The 18,660-nt window shown below is 46.9% G+C and overlaps 10 non-coding genes across 10 annotated transcripts; all 10 read right to left on the reverse strand.

Moving 5' to 3' along the window:
• Positions 1 to 1,535: 1,535 nt before the first annotated feature.
• Positions 1,536 to 1,698, reverse strand: LOC135000202 (U1 spliceosomal RNA). The gene has a single exon (XR_010202210.1). It is a non-coding gene; the product is annotated as a U1 spliceosomal RNA (small nuclear RNA).
• Positions 1,699 to 1,850: 152 nt separating this feature from the next.
• Positions 1,851 to 2,014, reverse strand: LOC135000205 (U1 spliceosomal RNA). Its single transcript, XR_010202214.1, has one exon. It is a non-coding gene; the product is annotated as a U1 spliceosomal RNA (small nuclear RNA).
• Positions 2,015 to 2,685: 671 nt separating this feature from the next.
• LOC135000200 (U1 spliceosomal RNA) lies at positions 2,686 to 2,848 on the reverse strand. Its single transcript, XR_010202208.1, has one exon. It is a non-coding gene; the product is annotated as a U1 spliceosomal RNA (small nuclear RNA).
• A 152-nt stretch (positions 2,849 to 3,000) lies between these two features.
• Positions 3,001 to 3,164, reverse strand: LOC135000203 (U1 spliceosomal RNA). The gene has a single exon (XR_010202211.1). It is a non-coding gene; the product is annotated as a U1 spliceosomal RNA (small nuclear RNA).
• Positions 3,165 to 3,834: 670 nt separating this feature from the next.
• On the reverse strand, positions 3,835 to 3,997 carry LOC135000201 (U1 spliceosomal RNA). Its single transcript, XR_010202209.1, has one exon. It is a non-coding gene; the product is annotated as a U1 spliceosomal RNA (small nuclear RNA).
• A 152-nt stretch (positions 3,998 to 4,149) lies between these two features.
• On the reverse strand, positions 4,150 to 4,313 carry LOC135000204 (U1 spliceosomal RNA). The gene has a single exon (XR_010202212.1). It is a non-coding gene; the product is annotated as a U1 spliceosomal RNA (small nuclear RNA).
• A 670-nt stretch (positions 4,314 to 4,983) lies between these two features.
• LOC135000198 (U1 spliceosomal RNA) lies at positions 4,984 to 5,146 on the reverse strand. Its single transcript, XR_010202206.1, has one exon. It is a non-coding gene; the product is annotated as a U1 spliceosomal RNA (small nuclear RNA).
• A 152-nt stretch (positions 5,147 to 5,298) lies between these two features.
• LOC135000206 (U1 spliceosomal RNA) lies at positions 5,299 to 5,462 on the reverse strand. Its single transcript, XR_010202215.1, has one exon. It is a non-coding gene; the product is annotated as a U1 spliceosomal RNA (small nuclear RNA).
• A 673-nt stretch (positions 5,463 to 6,135) lies between these two features.
• LOC135000199 (U1 spliceosomal RNA) lies at positions 6,136 to 6,298 on the reverse strand. The gene has a single exon (XR_010202207.1). It is a non-coding gene; the product is annotated as a U1 spliceosomal RNA (small nuclear RNA).
• Positions 6,299 to 6,450: 152 nt separating this feature from the next.
• Positions 6,451 to 6,614, reverse strand: LOC135000197 (U1 spliceosomal RNA). The gene has a single exon (XR_010202205.1). It is a non-coding gene; the product is annotated as a U1 spliceosomal RNA (small nuclear RNA).
• Between the last annotated feature and the right edge of the window lie 12,046 nt (positions 6,615 to 18,660).

The following is an 18,660-nucleotide window of genomic DNA, read 5'->3' on the forward strand; positions in this document are numbered from 1 at the left end:
ATTGTGAGCGTCTGCGCCGCTGGTGATCTCCTCGTGGTCCCGAGCGTACGCTACGCTAAGTGATTGCTACGCAACGTGCGTACCCTTACGGTACTCCAGACGTCAATAGCGAACAGTGTTCTTAGGCCTCTTAAAGGGTTTTAAGTAAGATAAATATTTAGCTTTATAAAAACCTTTTAGGGTAACATAAATCCATGCCACTACTAAAGCATTTCTTGTGGCGCAGGGGAAACATCAAATGCACTCTATGCAGCTAGTCCCATGTTCGAATCCAACCCGCTCAGCTTAACATCCATATTATTTATTTACTTTTAATGGGATCATTCTATCAATTCATTTTTACCTTTAATTTTTGTTAATATTATTTCTATATTTCATTATTTTAACCCCTGGAATAATTACATTGCTGTTTAAACAACAAAAAGAATTGAAGAAAAAATAAATATTAAACAGACAATTTAAGGATTCGAAGATTTAAATATTTAAAGATTTTAAAATTTAAAACAGGGAGGGGGGGAGGGAGGGGGGCCTTTTGGGAGAAGGAGGGGGGGGAAAATAAAAATAGAAAAAAAATATATATATATAGAACCAAGAGAAAGTGTAAAAAGAGGATGGACGAAGAAATCTGATGTTCATCATTACTAGTGGATTTTACTAAAGAACTTTAAAGGAACACACACAACAGGATTATACAGTTTCATCCTAAGAGGAAAGCTGTTTCCAAAATAGCTACTTCTAATAATTTTGTTTATTTATTAAACATACAATAAATGGATATTCAATAAATAATATATTAGGTAAATCAATAGATAAAATCTTCAGAGACTGCCAATGTTGTTCAGTTCGATGCTCTCATTCAGACCATCAGGTGTAAGGGTACCCAAAGAAAAAATCCAAAATGCCTCCCTTGTCAAGTAAAGGAGATTCAACTGAGGCAGCACAAGGGAACTCTCATCTGGGGACAACAACTGCAGGGAGAACACATATTTTCAGATGAACATGGGAGGGCAGAAGGCTGCCTAATACTGAAGCACCCCCAAACAACAAACCAAATGCAACAACTAGTACAAGCATTCCTGGGGGAAGGCCTGCAGCAGATGGATTTGCATATGGTGATGTCATCCAAGCAGTGGGTCAAAGTTGGCTTCAACCCTCGTCTGCATATGAAAAGAGAAAAGGGGCGTGCAGGGCATGGCGGCCTTTTGCGGCGCTTGGATGACCCCTAATTCACATTAAACACCTCCACCCTACTTCGGTGTGGGGCTCATGTTGGCTATGCCCCAGCCCCTGAAGCATTCAAGCTGATTACTTGCAGCAGCTAGGCACTGTAATAGCTCCAGAGCTGCTCTGTAAGGCAACTAAAAGGGTGTGGGCCCTGCAGCACTACCTGTAGTTCGCATTGTGCGTTGGAAGGCACAAAGTAAGCAGACGGGAGAAGTCAAGATAGTGCGCAAGGGCATAGAAGGGAGTGGCTCAAGAAAAGAGAAGTGTAAACAGACAGCAAACTAGGCTGGAGAGAGACATGAGACAAAGAGATCTGAATTATACGAGAGCCGACCAGGGGAAACACAAATTATGCAGTCAAGTTTCCCACATTTGGGGATATCGCAGGAGCAGCACACCCAGAGTGCAATTGGTGAGCCTTGCCCTGGGAGAAGCACCTTCATGATCATAGTATCTCACCTAGCAGGTAAGTAGGAGTTGGGCTAGAGCTGGGGAGGGTCGCTGCTCGGGCACCCCCCTGTCAAGTGAAGGAGATCCAACTGAGGCAGCACAAGGGAACTCTCGAAAGAAGAACAAGGCTAGAGGAAGATCTGAGACAAAGAAATCTGACTTTTACCAGAGCTGACCAGAGGAAAGCACAAACACAGTCCCCCACTACCACAAATAATGCTGTCAAGTTTACCACATTTGGGGAAATAACAGGGGTCAGCATACCCAGAATGCAATGAATGAACCTCACCCTGGGAGAACAATCTTCATGACCATGGTATCTCCTATGCAAAATAAGTATGATTTGGGATAGGGCTGGAGAGGGCCGCTGCTCAGGCACATCTCTGTCAAGTAAAGGAGATTCAATTGAGGCAGCACAAGGGAACTCTCATCTGGGGACAACAACTGCAGGAGGTACACATATTTTCAGATGAACATGGGAGGGCAGAAGGCTGCCTAATACTGAAGCACCCCCAAACAACAAACCAAATGCAACAACTAGTGCAAGCATTCCTGGGGGAAGGCCTGCAGCACATGGATTTGCATATGGTGATGTCATCCAAGCAGTGGGTCAAAGTTGGCTTCAACACTCATCTGCATATGAATAGAGAAGAGGGGCGTGCAGGGCATGGCGGCCTTTTGCGGCGCTTGGATGACCCCTAGTTCGCATTAAACACCCCCACCCTCCTTCGGTGTGGGGCTCATGTTGGCTATGCCCCAGCCCCTAAAGCATTCAAGCTGATTTCTTGCAGCAGCTGGGCACTGTAACAGCTCCAGAGCTGCTCTGTAAGGCAAGTAAAAGGGTGTGGGCACTGCAGCACTACCTGTAGTTCGCATTGTGCGTTGGAATGCACAAAGTAAGCAGACGGGAGAATTCAGGATAGTGCGCAAGGGCATAGAAGGGAGCGGCTCAAGAAAAGAGAAGTGGAAACAGACAGCAAACTAGGCTGGAGAGAGACCTGAGACAAAGACATCTGAATTATACGAGAGCCGACCAGGGGAAACACAAATTATGCAGTCAAGTTTCCCACATTTGGGGAAATCACAGGGGCAGCACACCCAGAGTGCGATGGGTGAGCCTTGCCCTGGGAGAAGCACCTACATGATCATAGTATCTCACCTGGCAGGTAAGTAGGAGTTGGGCTAGAGCTGGGGAGGGTCGCTGCTCGGGCACCCCCCTGTCAAGTGAAGGAGATCCAACTGAGGCAGCACAAGGGAACTCTCGAAAGAAGAACAAGGCTAGAGGAAGATCTGAGACAAAGAAATCTGACTTTTACCAGAGCTGACCAGAGGAAAGCACAAACACAGCCCCCCACTACCACAAATAATGCAGTCGAGTTTCCAACATTTGGGGAAATCACAGGGGTCAGCATACCCAGAATGCAATGAATGAACCTCACCCTGGGAGAACAATCTTCATGACCATGGTATCTCCTATGCAAAATAAGTATGATTTGGGATAGGGCTGGGGAGGGCCGCTGCTCATGCACATCTCTGTCAAGTAAAGGCGATTCAACTGAGGCAGCACAAGGGAACTCTCATCTTGGGACAACAACTGCAGGGAGAACACATATTTTCAGATGAACATGGGAGGGCAGAAGGCTGCCTAATACTGAAGCACCCCCAAACAACAAACCAAATGCAACAACTAGTGCAAGCATTCCTGGGGAAGGCCTGCAGCAGATGGATTTGCATATGGTGATGTCATCCAAGCAGTGGGTCAAAGTTGGTTTCAACCCTCGTCTGCATATGAAAAGAAAAAAGGGATGTGCAGGGAATGGCGGCCTTTTGCGGCGCTTGGATGACCCCTAATTCGCATTAAACATCTCCACCCTCCTTCGGTGTGGGGCTCATGTTGGCTATGCCCCAGCCCCTGAAGCATTCAAGCTGATTTCTTGCAGCAGCTGGGCACTGTAACAGCTCCAGAGCTGCTCTGTAAGGCAAGTAAAAGGGCGTGGGCCCTGTAGCACTACCTGTAGTTTGCATTGTGCGTTGGAAGGCACAAAGTAAGAAGACAGGAGAGGTCAGAATAGTGCGCAAGGGCATAGAAGGGAGCGGCTCAAGAAAAGAGAAGTGGAAACAGACAGCAAACTAGGCTGGAGAGAGACCTGAGACAAAGAGATCTGAATTATACGAGAGCCGACCAGGGGAAACACAAATTATGCAGTCAAGTTTCCCACATTTGGGGAAATCACAGGGGCAGCACACCCAGAGTGCAATGGGTGAGCCTTGCTCTGGGAGAAGCACCTACATGATCATAGTATCTCACCTGGCAGGTAAGTAGGAGTTGGGCTAGAGCTGGGGAGGGTCGCTGCTCGGGCACCCCCCTGTCAAGTGAAGGAGATCCAACTGAGGCAGCACAAGGGAACTCTCGAAAGAAGAACAAGGCTAGAGGAAGATCTGAGACAAAGAAATCTGACTTTTACCAGAGCTGACCAGAGGAAAGCACAAACACAGTCCCCCACTACCACAAATAATGCAGTCAAGTTTCCCACATTTGGGGAAATCACAGGGGTCAGCATACCCAGAATGCAATGAATGAACCTCAACCTGGGAGAACAATCTTCATGACCATGGTATCTCCTATGCAAAATAAGTATGATTTGGGATAGAGCTGGGGAGGGCCGCTGCTCAGGCACATCTCTGTCAAGTAAAGGAGATTCAACTGAGGCAGCACAAGGGAACTCTCATCTGGGGACAACAACTGCAGGGAGAACACATATTTTCAGATGAACATGGGAGGACAGAAGGCTGCCTAATACTAAAGCACCCCCAAACAACAAACCAAATGCAACAACTAGTGCAAGCATTCCTGGGGGAAGGCCTGCAGCAGATGGATTTGCATATGGTGATGTCATCCAAGCAGTGGGTCAAAGTTGGCTTCAACCCTCGTCTGCATATGAAAAGAAAAAAGGGATGTGCAGGGCATGGCGGCCTTTTGCGGCGCTTGGATGACCCCTAATTCACATTAAACACCTCCACCCTCCTTCGGTGTGGGGCTCATGTTGGCTATGCCCCAGCCCCTGAAGCATTCAAGCTGATTTCTTGCAGCAGCTGGGCACTGTAACAGCTCCAGAGCTGCTCTGTAAAGCATGTAAAAGGGTGTGGGCCCTGCAGCACTACCTGTAGTTTGCATTGACGTTGGAAGGCACAAAGTAAGCAGACAGGAGAGGTCATAATAGTGCGCAAGGGCATAGAAGGGAGCGGCTCAAGAAAAGAGAAGTGGAAACAGACAGCAAACTGGGCTGGAGAGAGACCTGAGACAAAGAGATCTGAATTATACGAGAGCCGACCAGGGGAAACACAAATTATGCAGTCAAGTTTTCCACATTTGGGGAAATCGCAAGAGCAGCACACCCAGAGTGCAATGGGTGAGCCTTGCCCTGGGAGAAGCACCTTCATGATCATAGTATCTCACCTGGCAGGTAAGTAGGAGTTGGGCTAGAGCTGGGTAGGGTCGCTGCTCGGGCACTTCCCTGTCAAGTGAAGGAGATCCAACTGAGTCAGCACAAGGGAACTCTCGAAAGAAGAACAAGGCTAGAGGAAGATCTGAGACAAATAAATCTGACTTTTACCAGAGCTGACCAGAGGAAAGCACAAACACAGTCCCCCACTACCACAAATAATGAAGTCGAGTTTCCCACATTTGGGGAAATCACAGGGGTCAGCATATCCAGAATGCAATGAATGAACCTCACCCTGGGATAACAGTCTTCATTACCATGATATCTCCTATGCAAAATAAGTATGCTTTGGGATAGGGCTGGGGAGGGCCGCTGCTCAGGCACATCTCTGTCAAGTAAAGGAGATTCAACTGAGGCAGCACAAGGGAACTCTCATCTGGGGACAACAACTGCAGGGAGAACACATATTTTCAGATGAACATGGGAGGACAGAAGGCTGCCTAATACTGAAGCACCCCCAAACAACAAACCAAATGCAACAACTAGTACAAGCATTCCTGGGGGAAGGTCTGCAGAAGACGGATTTGCATACAGTGATGTCATCCAAGCAGTGGGCCAAAGTTGGCTGGAACCCTCATCTGCATATGAAAAGAGAAAAGGGGTATGCAGGGAATGGCGGCCATTTGCGGCGCTTGGATGACCCTTAGTTCGCATTAAACACCCCCACCCTCCTTTGGTGTGGGGCTCATGTTGGCAATGCCCCAGCCCCTGAAGCATTCAAGCTGATTTCTTGCAGCAGCTTGGCACTGTAACAGCTCCAGAGCTGCTCTGTAATGCAAGTAAAAGTTTGTGGGCCCTGCAGCACTACCTGTAGTTTGCATTGTGCATTGGAAGGCACAAAGTAAGCAGACAGGAGGAGAAGTCAGGATAGTGCACAAGGGTGTAGAAGGGATGGGCTCAAAAAAAAGAAGTGGAAACAGACTGCAAACTAGGCTGGAGAGAGACCTGAGACAAAGAGATCTGAATTATATGAAAGCCGACCAGTGGAAACACAAATTATGCAGTCAAGTTTCCCACATTTGGGGAAATCACAGGAGCAGCACACCCAGAGAGCAATGGGTAAGCCTTGCCCTGGGAGAAGCACCTTCATGATCATAGTATCTCACCTGGCAGGTAAGTAGGAGTTGGGCTAGAGCTGGGGAGGGTCGCTGCTTGGGCACCCCCCTGTCAAGTAAAGGAGATCCAACTGAGGCAGCACAAGGGAACTCTCGAAAGAAGAACAAGGCTAGAGGAAGATCTGAGACAAAGAAATCTGACTTTTACCAGAGCTGACCAGAGGAAAGCACAAACACAGTCCCCCACTACCACAAATAATGCAGTCAAGTTTCCCACATTTGGGGAAATCACAGGGGTCAGCATACCCAGAATGCAATGAATGAACCTCACCCTGGGAGAGCAATCTTCATGACCATGGTATCTCCTATGCAAAATAAGTATGATTTGGGATAGGGCTGGGGAGGGCCGCTGCTCAGGCACATCTCTGTCAAGTAAAGAAGATTCAACTGAGGCAGCACAAGGGAACTCTCATCTGGGGACAACAACTGCAGGGAGAACACATATTTTCAGATGAACATGGGAGGGCAGAAGGCTGCCTAATACTGAAGCACCCCCAAACAACAAACCAAATGCAACAACTAGTGCAAGCATTCCTGGGGGAAGGCCTGCAGCAGATGGATTTGCATATGGTGATGTCATCCAAGCAGTGGGTCAAAGTTGGCTTCAACCCTCGTCTGCATATGAAAAGAGAAAAGGGGCGTGCAGGGCATGGCGGCCTTTTGCGGCGCTTGGATGACCCCTAGTTCGCATTAAACACCTCCACCCTCCTTCGGTGTGGGGCTCATGTTGGCTATGCCCCAGCCCCTGAAGCATTCAAGCTGATTTCTTGCAGAAGCTGGGCACTGTAACAACTCCAGAGCTGCTCTGTATGGCAAGTAAAAGGGTGTGGGCCCTGCAGCACTACCTGTAGTTCGCATTGTGCGTTGGAAGGCACAAAGTAAGCAGATGGGAGAAGTCAGGATAGTGCGCAAGGGCATAGAAGGGAGCGGCTCAAGAAAAGAGAAGTGGAAACAGACAGCAAACTAAGCTGGAGAGCTCTTCTGTCTATATTTTGCAAACCTGCTCTTGTCCTCTCCAGCTGCTCCATGTAGATTTGACGTCTGGAAAGGTGCATAACCCACTGACAAGCAGGCACACTCCTGCATGAGTTTTCTCTCTCACTAGCTGGATGATACACAATCATTTGCATGTGCTCCACCTCCGACACACCACCCACCCAACCACCCAGTGACCAGAGCCACCCACAAGCCAACTGGCTCCGTGATTTAATTTGCACAGTGTAGTCATCCAGGCAGCATGTCCTTCTCAATGGAAGGATCTCTGGTTCCATGGAATCTTCCACATTGGAATGCTGCGGAATAAAAAGGATTTAAATATTCAGCTTGCTAGCATTCAATGTACCTGCGGCTTGGCTTTAGCACATTGGTCTTCATCCTGTGGCCCTCCAGCTGCTGTGAAACTACACATCCCAGCATGCCCTGCCACATTTTTGCTATTAAGGTATGCTAAAACTGAGGCAGGGCATGCTGGGATGTGTAGTTCCACAGCAGCTGGAGGGTCGCAGGTTGAAGACCCATGTTCTAGCATGCCTGTTCTATGATGCATGTACCGTGATGTCACAATCAGCTTGGAATGGGGTGTCTAGCAGGCATTTGCTGACAGACACTTGAGGGAGACACACATCAGGAGATGCAGCATATCGGAGGTCTTCGATGCCTTTCCAGCAAATGCACACCACCTGCTGCTGGTCTGGACACAAAACAATGCCCACAATCGAAGTCCCAAAATGCCCAACTACAGGATTCATGTAAGTAGTGAATTTAGGAATGAATTTAGAAGTAGGAAATTAAGTTAGTTCACAAGTACATTCAAATTCAGATCTAAAGTCTAGGTAGGCCTCACGTCCTGGCAGCCCCCAGCACTTAAAAATGCCTTGATTAGATGTAGAGAATTAAATGTAGATAAAAAGTAGACACAAAATAAGACTCCACAGAGCAGTTATCAGGTGTCTTTATCAATTGTTGCATTTAAAAAATCAAGCAATTAGGGAACACAATGTTGCAACAATGTAACCCTATTTGCAAAATAGTACTAAATAAGTTTGTCGATGTAAGACATTTGCAAAGGCGCATCCAAAACACGCTGGAAAATGCAACTGAATCTGTTTTTGGAGGCTAGAATAGGAAATGTGCATCGGTCCTACAAGTACTGAAAGCTCTTCTACCATCTCCCTTTTCTGAAAAGCCATTTAATATATGGTTCCCAGATAGGGGACATATCAGATATTGCCTTTCAAAAGCAGCAAATATCATACCACTTCTATTGCCATCAAAGATAAACATTGATTGTTTTCAGATATTGGATTGAAAAAGCAGTCTTTATTGACATAAAGAAGCAAAAAAACATACATAAACATTACACACATAAGTACTGTGTTGCCGCACAGCCAAAACACAATACAAATGCTGTCGGTATAGTACAGTTCAAGAACTACAGCACAGGCCAGCCTACACTATAAATCATGAACTGCACTATACATTTAAACAATACAATAATACAACAGTTAATAAGGCTATGGGTGTGGAGTGTAAGAGGGTGAGGGAATCACAAGCCCGAAGCTTTATTGAAAGACAGACACATATAAAGGGAGGATTAATAAATACAAAGATATCCTTTACTATAGAATGTAGTCCAATCCGGTCTTTCAACTCTTCCACAACTGAAAAACGGATAGTGTTCCCAAGCCTTCCATCCTGGAATATCTTCAGTCTCTCGCCAATGAAGAAAACAATCCCTCCAGCAGACTCTTCAACCACGATACAAGATCACAGCCAAAAGGGCGAGAAGCAACTACACTTGCGTTTAACCAAAATGGCTAAAACTTAGTGAAGGAAAGTGCAGTGCACCAAAACATAAGTTGACACAATCATGGAGAATGCGCCAGCATATATGCTCTTCTATCTATATTTTGCAAACCTGCTCTTGTCCCCTCCAGCTGCTCCATGTAGATTTGACGCCTGGCAAGGTGCATAACCCACTGACAAGCAGGCACACTCCTGCATGAGTTTTCACTCTCACTAGCTGGATGATACACATTCATTTGCATGTGCTCCACCTCCGACACACCACCCACCCAACCACCCAGTCACCAGAGCCACCAACAAGCCAACTGGCTCCGTGATTTAATTTGCACAGTGCAGTCATCCAGGCAGCATGTACTTCTCAATGGAATAATCTCTGGTTCCATGGAATCTTCCGCATTGGAATGCTGCGGAACAAAAATGATTTAAACATTCAGCTTGCTAGCATTCAATGTACCTGCGGCTTGGCTCTAGCACATGGGTCTTCATCCTGTGGCCCTCCAGCTGCTGTGAAACTACACATCCCAGCATGCCCTGCCACAGTTTTGCTATTAAGGTATGCTAAAACTGAGGCAGGGCATGCTAGTATATGTAGTTCCACAGCAGCTGGAGGGTCGCAGGTTGAAGACCCATATTCTAGCATGCCTGTTCTATGATGCATGTTCCGTGATGTCACAATCAGCTTGGAATGGGGTGTCTAGCATGCATTTGCTGACAGCCACTTGAGGGAGACACACATCAGGAGATGCAGCATATCGGAGGTCTTCGATGCCTTTCCAGCAAATGCACACCACCAGCTGCTGGTCTGGACACAAAACAATGCCCACAATTGAAGGCTCAAAATGCCCAACTACAGGATTAATGTAAGTAGTGAATTTAGGAATGAATTTAGAAGTAGGAAATTAAGTTAGTTCACAAGTACATTCAAATTCAGATCTAAAGTCTAGGTAGGCCTCACGTCCTGGCAGCCCCCAGCATTTAAAAATGCCTTGATTAGAGGTAGGGAATTAAATGTAGATAAGAAGTAGACACAAAATAAGACTCCACAGAGCAATTATCAGGTGTCTTTATCAATTGTTGCATTTAAAAAAATCAAGCAATTAGGGAACACAATGTTGCGACAATGTAACCCTATTTGCAAAATAGTACTAAATAAGTTTGTCGATGTAAGACATTTGCAAAGGCGCAAACAAAACACGCTGGAAAATGCAACTGAATCTGTTTTTGGAGGTTAGAATAGATGCAGGATCAAGTAGCTCAATGGGTAGGGTATTTGATTAGAATTCAACAGGTTATAGGTTTGAATCCTGGGTATGATAGTTTGAGGTGTTATTTAATAAAGTATGTTTATATATTAGTCACACATGGCTTACTTGTACAAATGGCATGTCACCAGTTAGTGCTGACTGCTGATATGCCATTTGCACAAACACGCCATGTGTGACTGTATATGCATTTAAGGAGGGCACCCCGGCAATACCACAAACCATTGAGTGTCAAGTATACTAGATATATCTTCATATCTCATGTGCTTTCTCTGAGACCAATCTTGTTATGCCCCTTCCCCACAAGGCATGCGCCTTTTGTCCATATTGCAAAAATGGGGAGGGGGGGGGGCATATAATTATCTGTCACAGGGCACCAAAAAGTCTAGTTATGGCTCTGGTATGCATTATGTAATCTGGCAGACCATATCTCCAACACTGGCTGGTTGGAATAGAAATCCGGTTATCTATGTGAGCAAATGACCATCAACGATTTACTCTCAAACACTAGAAAATGGACAAAAAAGGTCCCCTAAACAAATTGGTTAAATTTTGGGTTTAACTAATTTGTGTAATGACCATTTTTGACCACTTTTCTAGTGTTTGGGAGCAAATGGTTAATTGACATTTGCTCCTATACATTACCAGATTTTCATTCCATCCATCCAGACTGGATAGATAGCCTGACAGATAATTGTGTAGTGTACGCCCAGGATAACTGTCAGTTGTGCTTTCTTTTATGACGGCACATAAATGGGTGGGCAGATCCAGAGCAAGCACTGCCCACTCATGCATAGTTGTCAACTGATGTGAAGTTCCAGGGGGCAATCTCAGTTATAAAGAAAAGTATCTGGAAATTGTCCCTAGTTTAAAAAAAAAATAAAAAAAATTGATCAACTCCATTTATTTAGTATGATATCCCAGGTGATAGGATGCCAGCAGTCAGAACAACATACTTTATTAAATAACACATCTCAAACTACCATACCCAGGATTCAAACCTATAACCTGTTGAATTCTAATCAAACACCCTACCTATTGAGCTATTTGATCCTGCATAAAAATTGTGAACATTATATGAAGCTATTGGTACTTTGAAAAAAAAAAGTATCAGCATTACAACGCAGCAGATCCATGCAGTTTGCAGCCACACACTACATGTATCTGCTCAGCCACAATGCTGATTATTTCTTCACAAAGTACAAGGTGAGCTCCAAACAGAATTCTCTAGCTTAGAATTATGCCAAACCTAGAAGTCGGGCCCCCCACCCTGGGATCCCCCAGAGGGAGGCCTGCACCGTCATGCGGCAGGCTTGTCCGTTTTGGAAGCAGGCTGATGGGCAGCCCAGGCTTGCTTCAGTCTGGGCTTGGCAGGTCTGGAAGCATGAGCTTGCTTTGGGTATGCCTGACCTTGGGTACGCTTTACCTTGAGGATGAAAGGGCCAAGGGAAAGTACTTTTAGCCTTCTGCGTGGTAGGAGTCATACTAGGTAGGCAAGCTGTTTTAGCAGTAGCCAGATCAGCTACAATCTTATTGAGGTCTTCTCCAAAGAGAGTGTCTCCCTTGAAAGGAAGCACCTCCAGGGTTTTCTTGGAATCCATATCCACCGACCAGGATCTCAACCAGCTGTATAAAGTATTACCTTGGAACTGGCTCTCCACTCCCCATTATCTGGTTATCATGGCTTCCTCCGCCAGTGTCCAGACTCGCTTGCTGAAGCTCGGCCACTTCTTCCTAGCAGCAGGCTCCTGGATCACTGGGCAGCAGAGGTGCTTTGGAGCCAGAAGGGGGCGGAGCAATCAGGCAGGCAGTTGCAGTGCTGCCCAGCTATCTGTGGTGTGAGAAGAAGCAGGGGCACCCCACCGCTGGCAGTGCTGCAGCTAGCGGTGGTGGCAGCGGCGAGGCTGCTGGGCTGGGTCTTGAAAAAGGTGGAAAGAAGGGTGTTACGGCATGGAATGTACAAACTGCGAGACCCTGCTGGTAGCGCCTTTGTCTATTTAGTAGGAAGGGCACGTAACAGCCGGAGGGCAATGGAGGAAGCCCCTTTAGGGCTGGAGCCCGGCGGCAACTGACTCCGTTGTCTCTGGCAGTTCCGCCCCTGGACTAGAGGAATGGTCAAGAACATGGCAACATTTAATGCCAAAAAATGCAAAATCATACACGTCTCAAAAATACAAAGGCTAACTATAATATTAAGGGCATTATAATGGCAAGAGGAAAGCTATCTAAGTATTACTATTTCAGGTGAGCAATGTAACAAAGCAATAGGAAAGGCAAGTCAGATGCTTGTTTGCATAGGTAAAGAACCAGTAGCAGAAAAAAGTAATACAGGTTGAGTATCCCATATCCAAATATTCCGAAATACGGAATATTCCGAAATACGGACTTTTTTGAGTGAGACTGAGATAGTGAAACCTTTGTTTTTTGATGGCTCAGTGTACACAAACTTTGTTTAATATTCAAAGTTATTAAAAATATTGTATTAAATGAACTTCAGACTGTGTGTATAAGGTGTATATGACACATAAATGAATTCTGTGAATGTACACACACTTTGTTTAATGCACAAAGTTATAAAAAATATTGGCTAAAATGACCTTCAGGCTGTGTGTATATGGTATATATGAAACATAAATGCATTATGTGCTTAGATTTAGGTCCCATCACCATAATATCTCGTTATGGTATGCAATTATTCCAAAATACAGAAAAATCCGATATCCAAAATTCCTCTGGTCCCAAGCATTTTGGATAAGGGATACTCAACCTGTAATGCCACTGTATAGGTCCTTGGTACAGCCACATTTAGAATCCTGTGTTCAGTTCCAGAAGCCATATCTCAAGCGCCTTGAGTCCTGTTGGAGAAAGAGCACTATATAAATAAATAGTATCAAAATTTGTTTCACGGCACCCCTAGGCCAAAGTTTTTTTTATTGAGAAATTCAGAAAAAAATATAAAATTAAGTAAATTGTGTTTATAGCATGTCATCCTCAGGTTCAGTTATGTTGTGAGGGAATGGTTTTGCCAATTTAATAAAGTATAAATAATTTTAATTGGTCCTGGACCACCAAACTATGCTACCAGTGCAAGAACCCCAGTTTGGAAACTACTGCCATAAAATAAACCTTTTTTGTTTTTTTTAAACTACATGTAATACACCTTAGATCTCAGTTCCTAAAAGGTTTTAAACCCTTGCATACAGTAAACTACACATATTTAAAAATCCTACACCGGGCACAAGTGCTCACGGGCCAATTTCATGGCAGTCTCGGATAGGAGGGCATTGTGGATTCACCAAGGGAATGCTGATGCTGACTCCAAGAAGCCTCTTCAAGATCGCAGGAGCAGAGTCCTCTGCTTCTGCCAAATCCACTGCATGACGCTGGGGCTCTCTTGCAGGAGCCCACACCAGTGGGGGGCACCAGGGGCGGAACTACTGGCAGGGCAGGCAGTGCATTGCACTGGGGCCCCGCCGCACTCAAGGGCCCACAGCTGCCGGCATTACAATGAGTCACAATGACTCATTGTATCATGCCGCAGCCGCACACCAGCGCTCCCGTCGGGTCTGCGTCCTGCGACTCCCGCCGCCCGCCCGTCGTAACGAACAGATCAGGCCAGGGCACTACGGGCAGCAGCCGCAGCACCAGACACGCTGCCGCCTCTGTAACACACGAAGAGGGAGGAGGGTCGCTTGGAGATGAGAGGAGCAGCGGCACGGGGGGGAGGAGGAGGAGGAGGGAGGTGAAGGAAGGAGCCGCAGCAGCGCTTTGTTACTGGTGGAGGCGCTGCTGCTGCTGCCCCTCTGCTTCACTATAGGCTGTCTTCCGAGAACAGCCTATAGTGAAGCAGAGGGGCAGCAGCAGCAGCGCCTCCACCAATAACACAGCGCTGCTGCGGCTCCCTCCTCTACCTCCCTCCTCCTCCTTCTCTACTGCCCGGGAATCCTCAAGCTGCACGAGGAGCCTGAGCCAGCGGAGAGTGTAAGTATAATTCTTCTTTCTTTCTTTCTTTCTTTCTTTCTTTCTTTCTTTCTTTCTTTCTTTCTTTCTTTCTTTCTTTCTTTCTTTCTTTCTTTCTTTCTTTCTTTCTTTCTTCTCTTTCTTTCTTGGGACTGCCTGCCGCTATGTGTAAAAAGGGGGAATCTGCCTGCCGCTATGTGTAAAAAGGGGGAATCTGCCTGCCGCTATGTGTAAAAAGGGGGAATCTGCCTGCAGCTATGTGTAAAAGGGGGGAATCTGCCTGCAGCTATGTGTTAAAAGGGGGAATCTGCCTGCAGCTATGTGTAAAAAGGGGGACTGCCTGCCGCAATGTGTAAAAAGGGGGAATCTGCCTGCCGCTATGTGTAAAAAGGGGGAATCTGCCTGCAGCTATGTGTAAAAAGGGGGACTGCCTGCCGCAATGTGTAAAAAGGGGGAATCTGCCTGCCGCAATGTGTAAAAAGGGGGAAGCTGCTTGCCGCAATGTGTAAAAAGGGGGAATCTGCTTGCCGCAATGTGTAACAAGGGGGAATCTGCCTGCCGTAATGTGTAACAAGGGGGATGCTGTCTGCCGTAATGTGTAACAAGGGCACGCTGTCTGCCAAAATGTGTAACAAGGGCAAGCTGTCTGCTGTAATGTGTAACAAGGGCAAGCTGTCTGCTGTAATGTGTAAAAAGTGTACGATGTCTGCCATTATGTGTAACAAGGGCAGGCTGACTGCTGTTATGTGAAAAAAGTGTACGCTGTCTGCCGCTATGTTTAACAAGGGCAGGCTGTCTGCCGTTATGTGTAAAAAGTGTACGCTGTCTGCTGCTATGTTTAACAAGGGCAGGCTGTCTGCCGTTATGTGAAAAAAATGTACGCTGTCTGCCGCTATGTGTAACAAGGGCACGCTGTCTGCCGTTGTGTAAAAAAGGGGGATGCTGTCTGCCGTAATGTGTAAAAAGGGGACGCTGTCTGCTGTAATGTGTAAAAAGAGGACGCTGTCTGCTGTAATGTGTAAAAAGAGGAATCTGTCCGCCGTAAGGTGTAAAAGGGTCTCTACCTGGTGTAGTGGTGCTACTGTGGGGCGTAATTTGAATAATGGAGACTACTGTGCACCGTTTTATGAATTGGTATTATTTTGTGGCCACACCCCTTAACCACGAAGCCACGCCACTATGTTTTTTTGCACGCGCCTACGGCGCGCACTGCCCCTGTTTTGCATGCAGGGGTGGGGCTCCAATGCCGTTTCTTGCACACACTGCTAAAATGTCTAGTTACGGCACTGTTGCTAGGTATCCACTTCCCTGAGCAGGCCCCCCTCACCAGATCCTCTCCTGGGGTGAGGGGGTGGACTTGGATGGGATGGGATGGGGGGGGGGCCCAAGCCATTTTGTCGCACATGGGCCCACTGCTCGCTAGTTCCGCCACTGGGGGGCACGTCTAAAACTCTTCAGTCAGTTCTGGATTCATTCGGACCTCGACTCGTGGGTTTTACAAATAGTGTCCCAAGGGTACAAACTGGGGTTTCAAGAAGTTCCCCCTCACCGATTGTTCAAATCAGCCTTAGTCAGCAGGGAGAAGGTTTTTATTCAAGCCTCTTCGTGGTCCCGAAGCCGGACGGCTCAGTCAGACCAATCTTAAATCTGAAATCCCTTAATTTCTACCTAAAGAAATTCAATTTCAAGATGGAATCTCTCAGGGTAGTGATCTCCAGTCCGGGGGATAAAGGAGATTTCATGGTTTTGGTAGACAAAAAGGATGCCTACTTACATGTTCCCATTTAGCCACTGCATCAAGCTACCTGAGGTTTGCAATTCAGGATTGTCATTACCAATTTCAGACGTTGCCGTTTGGTCTGTCCACGGCTCCGAGGATTTTCACCAGGGTGATGGCGGAAATTATGGTTCTCCTTCGCAAGCAAGGAGTCACAATTATCCCGTACTTGGATGATCTCCTGATAAAGGCGAGATCCAGGTACCAGTTGGTGCAAAACATCTACTCTCCCTGACAGTTCTTTAACAACATGGTTGGCTCCTAAACTTGCCAAAATCGCAGTTGGTCCTAATGACGCGGTTGTTGTTTTTGGGAGTGATACTGGACACAGAAGAGGTTTTCTTCTAGTGGAATGGCTCTGGAGATCCAGAGTCTGGTCAAACAAATTCTGAAACCAGCAAGAGTGTTAATCCATCAATGCATTCGGTTGCTGGGGAAGATGGTTGCGGCCTACGAGGCCATTCAGTTTGGCAGGCTCCATGCCAGAGTGTTCCAGTGGGACCTGTTGGACAAGTGGTCCGGATCCCACCTACACATGCACCGGAGGATAATCCTGTCTTCCAAGACCAGAATCTCACTCCATTGGTGGCTGCACAGTTCTCACCACCTAGAGGGGCGATGGTTTGGGATCCAGGACGGGATCCTAGGGACCACGGATGCAACCCTCCGAGGCTGGGGAGCAGTCACACAGGGGGAAAACATCCAAGGAAGATGGTCAAGTCAGGAAAGTTGTCTCCACATAAATGTTCTGGAGTTAAGGGCCATTTAATAACTGCAGACACAGTACGCACTGGGACGGGTGCCCAGCATCCTCTACGGACTAAGAGAAAAGGATTTACCAGTAGGTATTAAAATCCTATTTTCTCTAAAGTCCTAGAGGATGCTGGGGACTCCGTAAGGACCATGGGGATAGACGGGCTCCGCAGGAGACATGGGCACTTTAAGAAAGACTTTAGTTCTGGGTGTGCACTGGCTCCTCCCTCTATGCCCCTCCTCCAGATCTCAGTTTGATACTGTGCCCAGTGGAGACTGGGTGCTTTTCCGGAGCTCTCCTGAGCTTTCTGACAGAAAGTATTTTGTTAGGTTTTTAATTTTCAGGGAGCACTGCTGGCAACAGACTCCCTCATCGAGGGACTGAGGGGAGAGAAGCAGCCCTACTCTCTGAGTTGCAAGGTCCTGCTTCTTAGGCTACTGGACACCATTAGCTCCAGAGGGATTGGTACGCAGGATCTCACCCTCGCCGTCCGTCCCAGAGCCGCGCCTCCGTCCCCCTCGCAGAGCCGGAAGATAGAAGCCGGGTGAGTATGAGAAGAAAAGAAGACTTCAGAGGCGGCAGAAGACTTCATGATCTTCACTGAGGTAACGCACAGCACTGCAGCTGTGTGCCTTTGCTCCCATACACCTCACATACTCCGGTCACTGTAAGGGTGCAGGGCGCAGGGGGGGCGCCCTGGGCAGCAATATAAACCTCTTTCGCAAAAATATTACATATATACAGCTGGGCACAGTATATATGTATGAGCCCCCACCAATTTTACAGTTTAAGCAGGACAGAAGCCCGCCTCCGAGGGGGCGGGGCTTCTCCCTCAGCACTCACCAGCGCCATTTTTTCTCCACAGCACCGCTGAGAGGAAGCTCCCCGGACTCTACCCTGCTTATACCACGTTAGACAAGAGGGTTGAAAAGAGGGGGGGGGGGGCACATAATTCGCAAATTACATACAGCAGCACTACTGGGCAAACATTAAGTTACTGTTTTATTCCTGGGTTATATAGCGCTGGGGTGTGTGCTGGCATACTCCCTCTCTGTCTCTCCAAAGGGCCTTGTGGGGAAACTGTCTTCAGAAAAAGCATTCCCTGTGTGTGTGGTGTGTCGGTACACGTGTGTCGACATGTCTGAGGAAGAAGGCTATATTAGAGAGGAGCGGGAGCAAATGAATGTGGTGTCTCCACCGACAGCTGATTGGATGGATATGTGGAATGTTTTAAATGCTAGTGTAAACTCATTGCACAAAAGATTAGACAAGGCAGAAGCTTTGGGACAGTCAGGGTCTCAACCCATGCCTGATCCTATGTTGCAGGGACTGTCAGGGTCTCATAAGCGCCCACTATACCAGTTTGTTGACACAGATACCGACACGGATTCTGACTCCAGTGTCGATTACGATGATGCAAAGTTACAGCCGAAATTGGCAAAATCCATTCGATTTATGATTATGGCAATAAAAGATGTTTTGCACATCACAGAGTAACCCCCTGTCGCTGACAAGAGGGTACATATGTACAAGGGAAAGAAGCCTGAGGTAACCTTTCCCCCCTCACACGAGCTGAACGAGTTATGTGAAAAAGCTTGGAAATCTCCAGATAAAAGACTGCAGATTTCCAAAAGGATTCTTATGGCGTATCCTTTCCCATCAACGGATAGGTTACGATGGGAATCCTCCCGTGGATAACACGCTTATCCAAGAAGGTAGCCCTCCCGTCCCAGGATACGGCTACCCTCAAAGAGTGTGCTGACCGCAAACAGGAGATTACCCTAATGTGAAAACAAGGTGATATCTAATT

This window comes from Pseudophryne corroboree, unplaced genomic scaffold, assembly GCF_028390025.1.
Source record: "Pseudophryne corroboree isolate aPseCor3 unplaced genomic scaffold, aPseCor3.hap2 scaffold_1516, whole genome shotgun sequence".
Taxonomy (NCBI): domain Eukaryota; kingdom Metazoa; phylum Chordata; class Amphibia; order Anura; family Myobatrachidae; genus Pseudophryne; species Pseudophryne corroboree.